We start from the raw sequence: 10,113 nt of genomic DNA on the forward strand, positions 1-10,113 counted from the left end.
CCCGCAGCGATGGAGGAGGGGGACGCCGCGCCTGGGCTAAGCCCCCTCCTGCCAGCCCCAGGGCGTGGCGGGGCGCAGGCGGCGCGGTGCCGGGTGTGCTCCTCCTGGGCCGCTGTGGGCGGCTGAACGACACTTCCCTGATTTTGCTTTCACTCAGCCCTTTGAAATCTGCTCTGCAACCCAGTTTAAGCTACGTGAACGTGTTAATTGCTGTAAATGGAACAGCTGAGCAGAAATATGCTCTACTGACCTCTAATTAAGCGCTATACATTTGGCACTTGAGTCAGAATACGATTATTATTTATTGTCTTAGCAAAACACAATCTGCTGGTTTCAGCCATTTCTTCCTTGTTCACATTTTAGTTAGGATGTGTGGTGAGTGGTACATGAGCTAGTCATATCTGCTCTCAGCTAAAGGCTGCGTTCTAGATGGAGGATTATTAGTACTTCATGAATATGTATTCATTTTTCAAACTTTTGAGTCTTGTCTAAATTACAAAACTACTTTGTTGGGAAAGCCTAATTGGGAAATCAGCTGCATATTGTGCTCCTGTAGGAATATGCAAGTGGATGCAGATGGAGTTGCCAGCCTGGCATCTCTTTTGGGGCAAGTTACACAGACTACAACTTTGAAGCAACAGCTTAAATTTTGTAAATATAAGACCTTTTCTTCGTGCGTGTTAGGTTTTTTTTCTTTTTGTACTCATCCACTAACTGCATATTTACTACTTGGAAGAGTCTTTTTAATTTTAATACAAATTTAATGTGAAGAGAAAGGAAAGCGAAAAATGAGACAAGAACAGCAACACTTGTAAAATCTGTGTTGTAAAGCAAGCCTGGTTTACAAAGCTGTTCAGTGGTGCCCTCTAGGATTTTAAAGTGCTAGCAAAAATTAATCCTTAGCCTCGGCGTTCCCACAAGAGAAAACACCCAACCCACAAACCAGACGTACGGTAAATACAGTATCATAATATCAAGCCCACCATGCTGGTTTATGAAAAAGCCATCTTGCTCCTCGGAGAACCAACTGCATGGCCAAAACCAGAGTTCATTTTAATAAAGGACTTGGATTATTGTGTAAAAAAAAAATAATTAAAAAATACAAAGCGATGCTATTAGCGTACTTTGCTAATAGCCTTTTCGTTTATCTTTCCCTTTATAATTCTTACTTCATTAGTGATTTTCTCAGTCCCATTGCTAACACGTAGCTTCTCTTGGCAGCTTCCTTGAATTCCCTGTCTTGAGCAAATTTTGAGTCATACCGAAGCAGCGTTAGATAGCATCAGTAAATATGCACTATGAACTACAGCCTGTTCTCCTCTGTTACCTAAGCAGCGCTGTAAAACCAAACCGTGGAGACAAAAGGTCAGAGCAGTAATTCCGGGAGCCCGCAGCTGCCCGGAGAAGGAGGCATTTCTTAGGATTTGTGCTCGTGCCTGAGACAGGCTGAGGTGCAGGCAGCAACGCCAGGCGCAGGGTCCGGCCATGGGGACTTCTCAGCCTTCCCTGGAATAGGGCTTGTGAGCCCAGCTATGAACAGGGCTGCGGTTCATTAATAATGGGCCTTGGAGAAGTACGAGATCACCAGCACAAGCGTTAGCAGGAGTAGGCAGGAGGACGTGGCTGCGTGTGCTGGGCTTGCCCAGGCACCCGTGGCAGTGTTCACACAGACCTCGGGCTCAACGCCGACATGACATTGGTGGGGACAGGAGAGACAACACCTGATCTGGCATGAAGCCGTGGCTGCGTAGAGAGGTGACACCTCATCTGGCGTAATGTTCTTGTGGGACCAATATGCATATTCAAGGTTGAATACAAATGTATAAATATCCGAAGGCAGAAGTTGAATCTGTACCAAACCCATGCTTCACATTCTTCAGCTGCAGTACTGTTGATCCGTTACTAAAGACTCCAAGCTCAGATTTATAATCTGGTCTGAGAAAATTCAATTTATTTAGTATGCTGTGCCAGGGCAGGATTTTCCAAGATACCTGATTCATCCCTGTAACTTTTTCTGAGTGTCATCTCATTTTTCAGTGGCTTGTTTGAAGGGCGGGCACCCGAAGCAGACACTGTTGTGACAGTGTTGCTCACATTGATTACAAGCACGAAGCTGCCTCCCTGCCCCAGCAGTTTCTGATGGTACCCCTCGAGGGTGTAACATCACACTCGTGCATCGTCTCCCAGCTTCTGGGGAAGAACCTCCACCATCAGAAGATCGGGTGCTACTACATACTGGAAACAGCAGCATCTTTCCAGAACCACACTCACCTTTCTTCACAAGAGTAGAAATGAGTGTTTCCCCTTTTTATGCACATTTTCTAAATCACTGGCATTCTTGCCTCCTTTTTAGCCCTGCCTCACATACCTCACTTCATCCAGGCATCCCTTTTCCTTTTTTATACCCCAATTACTGTGACCGCTCAATACTTCATCCTTTGCCTAGCCTTGCAAACCTCATCTGTTATCTCTGCCTACACTACATTTCCCCTCTTGATACAACTTGGGGTCAGCTGGGCGCTGCTGATGGAGGGCAGAGGCGTGCGAATGGCCAGGACCTTCGCTCCTCACCTGCTTTAGTGGCACTTTGGACCTGCCAAGGAAACTGCCTGCCCACTGCAGCCGGACCCGTGCAGCCCGTGCTGTATAAGCAGCTATGTCCCTGCTGCTTCATCGGCAGCCTGCATCTCAGCACCACCCATCTGAGCCTGCCAGTACTGGAAATGGAAATCTCACATACTGGTTTTAACAGTTTGCTCATTCTGACTGCAGTGCTTCAGCTGTGAAAGGTCCAAGCACTTACATGAGTAAAGAAGAAGGCATATTTTTTAGCAGCCATACTGTTACGTGCCTTCATACACAGCCAGCAAATTAGTGTCTTCCTGCTTATATCACTGATCTATTCTTATTTTGGACCACAACTATAAATCATGTTGCATTAGCACCTTTTCCTCCATAGCTCTAGCATATGCCTTGTAGCTGAATAGGTTTCTATCTGGTATAGTTGAAATTGAATTCATTCCAGCTTTGCCTCTTAATGCACTTTCTGCAAAATCCGGGATTTTATACCACTGATTTCCATTAAACTGAATGTTTTGTTCTGCTAACAGCTGATTTAACTCAAACGGATGATATATCCCTAATGAGAAGAGAAAGCATGCTCAAGAGCAAGTGGAAATTCCCAGTCAGTCCAATTAGTGCTGAACTATCGCAGTGTGTGGGTGTGCAAAGAGAATGGTCTGGACATAAATCCAGCTGTTTCTACCTGTTGGTTTTCGTTATCAGGAAGACTTAGATGCAGATTTCAATATTTCAAAGTGTGCCAGTATGAACAATGGGCCCAAACCAGCTGCAGACTGAGAGGCTGGTAGAAAGGACCCCCATAAATGATCATCGCAATGCCTGCTCATAGTGAGGGTAAACATACACACACACACACGCACACACACACACATATGTATATAAGCCACTCCGTGTCTCACTCGGCTGAGCTGCTGGAAGGGGTGAGTGAGCACGGAACTCGGAGGGTGAGCTGCTCTTGACTCCCTGCTGCAGGACATCATCTATGCTGCAAAAATGCCTGTTTCACATTTTACCTGAATTGGCTTGTGATCTACCTATTGGCTTCTGGTGAGCTGCATTCCCCTTTTCATTAGGAAGCTCTTTAGGTCAAATAAGGCTTTATCACACTGTGTTTCCTTTCTCCAGGCTCTGCAGTTTCATAACTTCCTTTTTCATTTGTCACAGAAGACAGCATCTCTCCCCAGCACCCCTTATATGGCGTGCAGAGTTTCCACGGTGAGCCTGAAATGCTAATTTATTTTATTTTAAAATACTACTGCATGCAGTATTTAAAACACTACACCTTCGAAGCTGTAAGAGGTCCCTCAGCTGGACTTCCAATGGCCACCTGCACATAGGTGAGAACTGAGGAAATTTTGCTTTAAAGGATTCGAGCAAACACTTATTTGTACAAAAAAAGCAAAGCTCATCCTTGTCTATCTAAAAATACTTAAAAATATATAGTAGACAGACTGTGAGCAATGGCTATTTGCCCCAGTTTTTGTTTCCTTCCAGCCTTAGCTTCACATGCTGAAAATGCCCAGGTTTGGCCTCAACTTGTGAGTAAATCTATTTGGAAAATTTGAGGGTGAGCAGACAGGTATGTGGAAAGTTGCTTTTGTGCAATAAGCAATTTCTGTCACCTTCCTGCAAGAACTTGTGGCCCTTAGCGACTGAGGCAGAAGGCTGAACGCTGGCAAGGAAATGATGTGCAAGACAGAAATGTCCATAACAGTAAAGAAAAACAGGAAGGAGTGTAAAATCTCCCACAAGAGATGCCCAATATTCCCTTTTCCCACTTGTGAAGGGCTGGTGGGGTTTCTGGTCTGCGGTTCTGCACCAGCCTCAGGGATCCTACTGAACAGGGCACCGCAGGAGCTGTTTGGCTGCAGAAAAGGAGTGCATGTCCCCCTGGGAACCTGGGAGGGGGTGAGGGGGGGCAGCAGGAGGTGCAGGGAGCCGGGGACCCCGACCCTGGCGCGGCAGCCCTGGCATGCCGCCCCGCCACAGCACTGCAGCGAGCCTGACACGGTGCAGAACTTGCTCACCGCTGCAAGCCTCGGCTGCCTCTGTTTGCCTTTCCTTGGAAAACAAACTTGGGAAATGACAGTTCAAGAGCTGAAAAGAATAATTAGACGTGTCTGTTGCAGATATGACATGCACCGCTGGTTGAAAGCATGTCTTAACTGAGTTCCCAGCCTGCTTGTGAAAACTGCCAGCAGAATATGTGCCCAAAGCTCCGCTGGTGCTTCTGCCAGCAGTCTCTGCTTCGCCACTGCTTTGCCCTCCTGTGCTTGCTGCCCCTGCAGAGTGGAAGTTGCTGTCCTTATTGCTGTTCTTGGAGACTGTCAGACTGCTATTTAGGGGGTGAAAAAAATCTTGCTGTGCTACGGTCCTCAAGGAGATACCCCCAATGCCTGCTGCTAACGCACGGGAAGCTGCTTTCCCCCACCCCGGTGCGAGAGGAGCGTGCGCCTGTGTGCATTTTTAATATCTGAGCTGACATTTTGCTGTCTTGAAAACAAAAGCTGTTCATGGGCTAATTAAATAGATTTGCACACAGCATAATGTAAGCCCCAAGGAGCGACAGAGTCCCAACAGGGTGTGAACTTTGGAAGAGAGAATGACACAGTATTGTGCATGCAAAAGATTATAATTTTATAATCAATAGTGGGTAATGTGGTGAGCGGAGAGCACAAGAATTCAGAGTGCTTGGTCCATGTTGTGGTTTAACCCGGCAGGCAGCTGAACACCACACAGCCGTTCGCTCACTGCCCCGTCCCCAGCAGTGGGATAGGGGAGAGATTCGGGGAAAAATAAAGTAAAAATCATGGGTTGAGATAAAGATGATGATGATGATGATGATGATGATGATGATGATGATGATGATAATTTTTTTTTTTTATTAGTCTTCTTGCTGCTAAGCTGTTGTCCGCTTGTTAGTATGTTTTTAGAAACCCGCAATGAACAGGGCAAGTCACTGGAAAGCCGTTAAAAGATTCCAAAGACGCTTTACACAGTAATTTGGGTTTCTCCCAGAGTTTACAAATCCTTTCCTGTACTGTCCTTTTCACTAAATAAGTCCCACTGGAGCTGTCTGAACAAGCCACGTGAGCCAGACCCACTTGTATAAATAAAGTTGTGCAGGTAGGAAAGTACACTTGCAGGTAGGTGGTTCCTTTTCTTGCTCTATCCTTCAGGATCCTTAATATTGCACACTATCAGACTCTCTTTTTTACTTTTTTGTTTCTTTTTTGCCTTGGTGAATTTTGGCTTTGCAGTTTCCTACACCTCATTGTGAAGGTATGAGAGGCAATTGGTCCAGTCTCAAAAAGAAGGGTGGTCACATCAGCTACTAGGGAGAAAATTAACTCTATCCCAGCCAAAACCAGGACAGTCTGTAAGGCCCTGGTAAGTATCCAATATGACTGTCATCTATTCCCATAGGGATGAATACTATACGTCTTTTCTTTTCCTTCTTTGTCTTTATTAATATTAGAAACCAAGAAGAATAACAAAACTGCTGTTTCAGAGTGCCTTCTGTATTTCAGAATATGCAGATGGTTTCTGATCAGCACTGCCGCTGTGATGCCCCTGTGATACCAACACAGCGATAGAGTTAATGGAGGTGACTTATTAATCCTAATAGAGCAACTACACTTACAGAGTCTAAAGATAATGCAGAATACTGGAAAACTTGTTCTAATTACAGCAGGGAGCATCTTGCCGCCTTCCTATATTGCCATTTTAAATTGAAATTACTATTCTCAGTAGAAAAGATCTTTTGTTCAGCTACCAGCCAAGAAAGACAATTCTACTGAGAAGGTTTAATAGTGCGTTAATACTCACATTACACAGTTTCCTCAAATGGCCAAGAAGACAAACAGGCAGGAAACAGTGAAGATTGCATACCAAGGGAGACAAAATTAAGTATTGCAATTAAGTACTTGCTACCTAATGCATCGAGGGAAACAGCATTCCCTCTGAGGTGCTATAACTGAAGCATCCTACAAGCGTATCTTGCTGGGGTACAGGGACAGGTTCTCCTGTTTGCAGGGACGCGTCTCCACGTGACCACCCAGCTGGCTGGCAGGGAAGCCATGGGGGGTGGCAGTGGGGCTCCGCAGGTGCCTGGTGCCTCCTTCCAGCCCTGCCTGGCTCCCCTTGCTCCCCCAAAGCCTTCTGCGCCCCCAGGTCCATGCTGCCACTGCAGCAAAGCTGGATTTCCCTGTACATCTGAGCACGCAACGGCAGCACCACATCTCACCCTAATGCTGTTTCGAGACCTAACTCCGATTTTCACTGGAGCTAGCTTGCACTTAAATGTCCAGTTGTGTACATCTGCCTAATGGGTTGGCTGGTTTTTTTAGCCCTCTCTCTGTCTTTTTCTCTGTTACCTGGACCAAAGTTAGCAGCAGGGAAGGCAGACGGGTTGTCCCAGCCCAGTGAGGGCTGTGAGGAAGCAGCAGTCAGATGGAGCGGAGGGAGCCTGTGCTCAGGGGAGCTGCACGAGCTGGTACACAGCCCGGCTCCTGCAGGAAGTTTTCGGGTGGTTTCAAGAGCGTTGTTAACTCTGCGCTCCGTGTTAGTGATCCCAGTGGTGATCTTGGAAGGAATGAGGTGATGGAAATCGATGCGAGAGCCACGTTTCTTCAGAACAGCTCTTCAGAAGTCAGGAGTTTTGCATATGTCCTCACTCCTCATCTCATGGGCAGGTTTCAGCTCTGTCTTGCCTCCTGCAGATACATATGGCTTACAGGTACAGTTAGGCACCCATACCGACAGCAAGGATTTGGTAATCAGCATAGCGGGCATGTTCTTCAGGCTGCAGAGATCGGAGCAAAGCTCTCGGTTTTCTCTGGTTTAGCTGCAGCAAATCCGTGCTCCCTGGGCGCCAGTGATGTATCTATCTTTAAGGGCGCCTCTGACTGTGCCCAAGGCAGACGGTGTGTTATGCTGGAAAACACATTCACGCTGCTGGATAATCGGTGCCGAAGGCGATGATTTACTGTTTGTGTAAGGAGATGTCTCGGCCATGACCCCGAGACATAATAACGCGCAGGGACCCCCCGGCATGCAGGAGCTAGCCCTGCCTCGCTCTGTGCCCACGGGATTGCAGTGTGGGTGTGGGGAGGGCTGGGTCCCGGACTCCCACCCAAGGCAGGGACTTGAAAGAGGTGGCCCTGCATCCCTTGACCGGGGCAGGATGGCAAGGGCTGCTTCCCTGGCCAGTATCAGATGTGCAAAGGGCGCTCAGCAGATGCTCTCAGAGGAATCGGATCTTAGCCACTTTGTACATTTACACGGCGTTGGCCTCCAGCGCTGGCCCCGACCGCACACCCAGACCCCGGCTTCATGCTGGTTTGCAGGGGGCAATTATTTGAATGCACTTCCCAAAGCTCACTGGGCTGCTGAGAGAGCAGCCCTGCTGTGGGCCCAGCAGGCACAGCTGGAGGCAGCATCCTCTTCTGGAACAGAGGAAGTAAAATATTATTTAGACACTACCTGCAATTGCATCACTGGCAAATCGTATCAATGGTAAACATAATCTGCTAACATTTAGCAGATATTAGAAAATATAGTAATATTGGATTTTCAATTAAAATTCCCTTTTGCTATTTCTTTAGAAACGTGTTTAAATGTAGGCAAAATTGTTTCTTGACATTTTAATACCGTATTTGATCAGGTCATCTGTTTGGTTAAAATAAATTTTGTCAACGCTAAAAATGTAGGAAAGCTAAAATCAGGCAACGTTTTCAGGTGCTAAACTTTCCTACTGTGTATGAAACATGGAAAGAAGATGTTAAAACTGATCTGTAACAATTTTTTGAAAGCTAAGCTTAAGAAATCAGAGAATAGTAATGTAATAATAGGTAAAAGCCTGGCATATTGCCTTTCTATGGCCTGGAGGTAGAAACAACTGCAATTTTAAAGTTGTGGAGGTGACCTCTTGCTGCTGTTAGCAAAAAAACACTTACTGAAGCCCTTCTGAGCTTTCATTCTTCCGGTTTTCATTATTCTGTACCCACATTTTCTTTCCCAATCTGTTCTACATGAGTTGATCTAGATAAAAGGAGGAACATGCCATATAACCATGCATGGTATTATATTTCCTGCAGAAATCTCACCCTGTGCTATTATCCTGATGGAGCTGAAGTGGGTGACTCATCATTTTCCATACAGTGGCATCTCACCTGCTGTGGTGCAGAGCACCCAATGGCCTCCCAGGGTGCCTGTGCCAGAGGCTCTCACCAGCCCCGTCATGTCCGATGGGAGCTGCTGGGTTTGCTGCACCGGAGGGCCCAGGCCGGTGTTGGTGGTGCCCGTTCCCCGAGGACAGGCCATGCCCAAGGGCGAGCACCGTCCCTGCAGCGAGCAGCTGTGCTGGGTTTGCCTGAACTCTCACCCACCTCTCCAGGCTGGGCTGCTCCAGGAGCTGTTGCTACTGCCTTGCTCTGAATGGAACTAATGCCTGTTAGTTCACTGGAAAATATATAACTTCTGAATTCTGTTGCGTTGTTATTTCCACGTGTATAGAAATAAACATCCATGTACCCTTTTGCTTTGCTGTACAGCAGCAGTTACGTGCTTACGCATTCGAACATGGAAATATTGAATATCTAACCCTAGAATTGCATTTTCAAAGGCTGTTAGAGTAACGATGTTATTCACCAGATCCCTGCTAATGGCACAGGCTCTGTTTAACTGTGGGCCATGTTAGAGTCTGGCTATATTTTAGTTCTTGAATTCGAGGGCCCAAAGCTACCAGTAATGGTCAGTCAATGTTTTTTCTAATACATCCTAAGGATCTACTTTGGCACTGGTTTTACAACAGGAATAAGTAAGGTGCAGTCCTTGCCCAAGTCTCACTGTAGGTGGTGAAACCCAAGTGGCCCTGGGCGGTGGTGGTGCCCCCCTTGCCCTGCCTGCCCTGCCTGCCTGCAGCACCAGCTCTGCCTGTCCCCTCCCGGTGGCCTTTTTGCAAACTGCCCTCCCTCACATTCCTGCCAGAAGGGTTTAGTTTGGGGAAGGAAGAGCCTGGAAAATACCAGTCATGGAAACAGAAACTAAATTATTCAGTTTAGTGCTGCCGCATAATGAATCCTGGATTTTTAGCTGTCCTGATGCCAATACTCTATTTTATTTTGGGATTATATGAAAATATGGTAATGACAAAGAAGTGACAGGAGTTCAAAATAAGTATTAGAAGTCCCTTTTTTTGGACTGACTTCTGACAGGTTTGAAGCTGATCGGGGTAGGAGCACCCTGAGCAATACCTCTGCACTGATGCCTCCACTGCCAGACCCTTTCATTCTTCCTCCAGCTATTGTTCCCTTTCTCATTATCCTGCAGCTCCTTCTCTCTCCCAGCTGCTCTGGCCTCCTTCTTCCCAGAGCTGTTCCTCCCTGGGAGCTGCTGTGTGGGTTGCAGTCGCCTCTTATTACTGGGGTGCTCTCAGCTGGTTTCTGTCCTGCCACTGGGCTGAAACCGAGCGTGTTGAACGTTTTCCTGGCCGCATCTCAGAGCACCCAGGCATCTCTTGTCTCTCTG

The sequence above is a fragment of the Pygoscelis adeliae genome, unplaced genomic scaffold (genome assembly GCF_000699105.1).
Source record: "Pygoscelis adeliae isolate BGI_AS28 unplaced genomic scaffold, ASM69910v1 Scaffold241, whole genome shotgun sequence".
NCBI lineage: Eukaryota > Metazoa > Chordata > Aves > Sphenisciformes > Spheniscidae > Pygoscelis > Pygoscelis adeliae.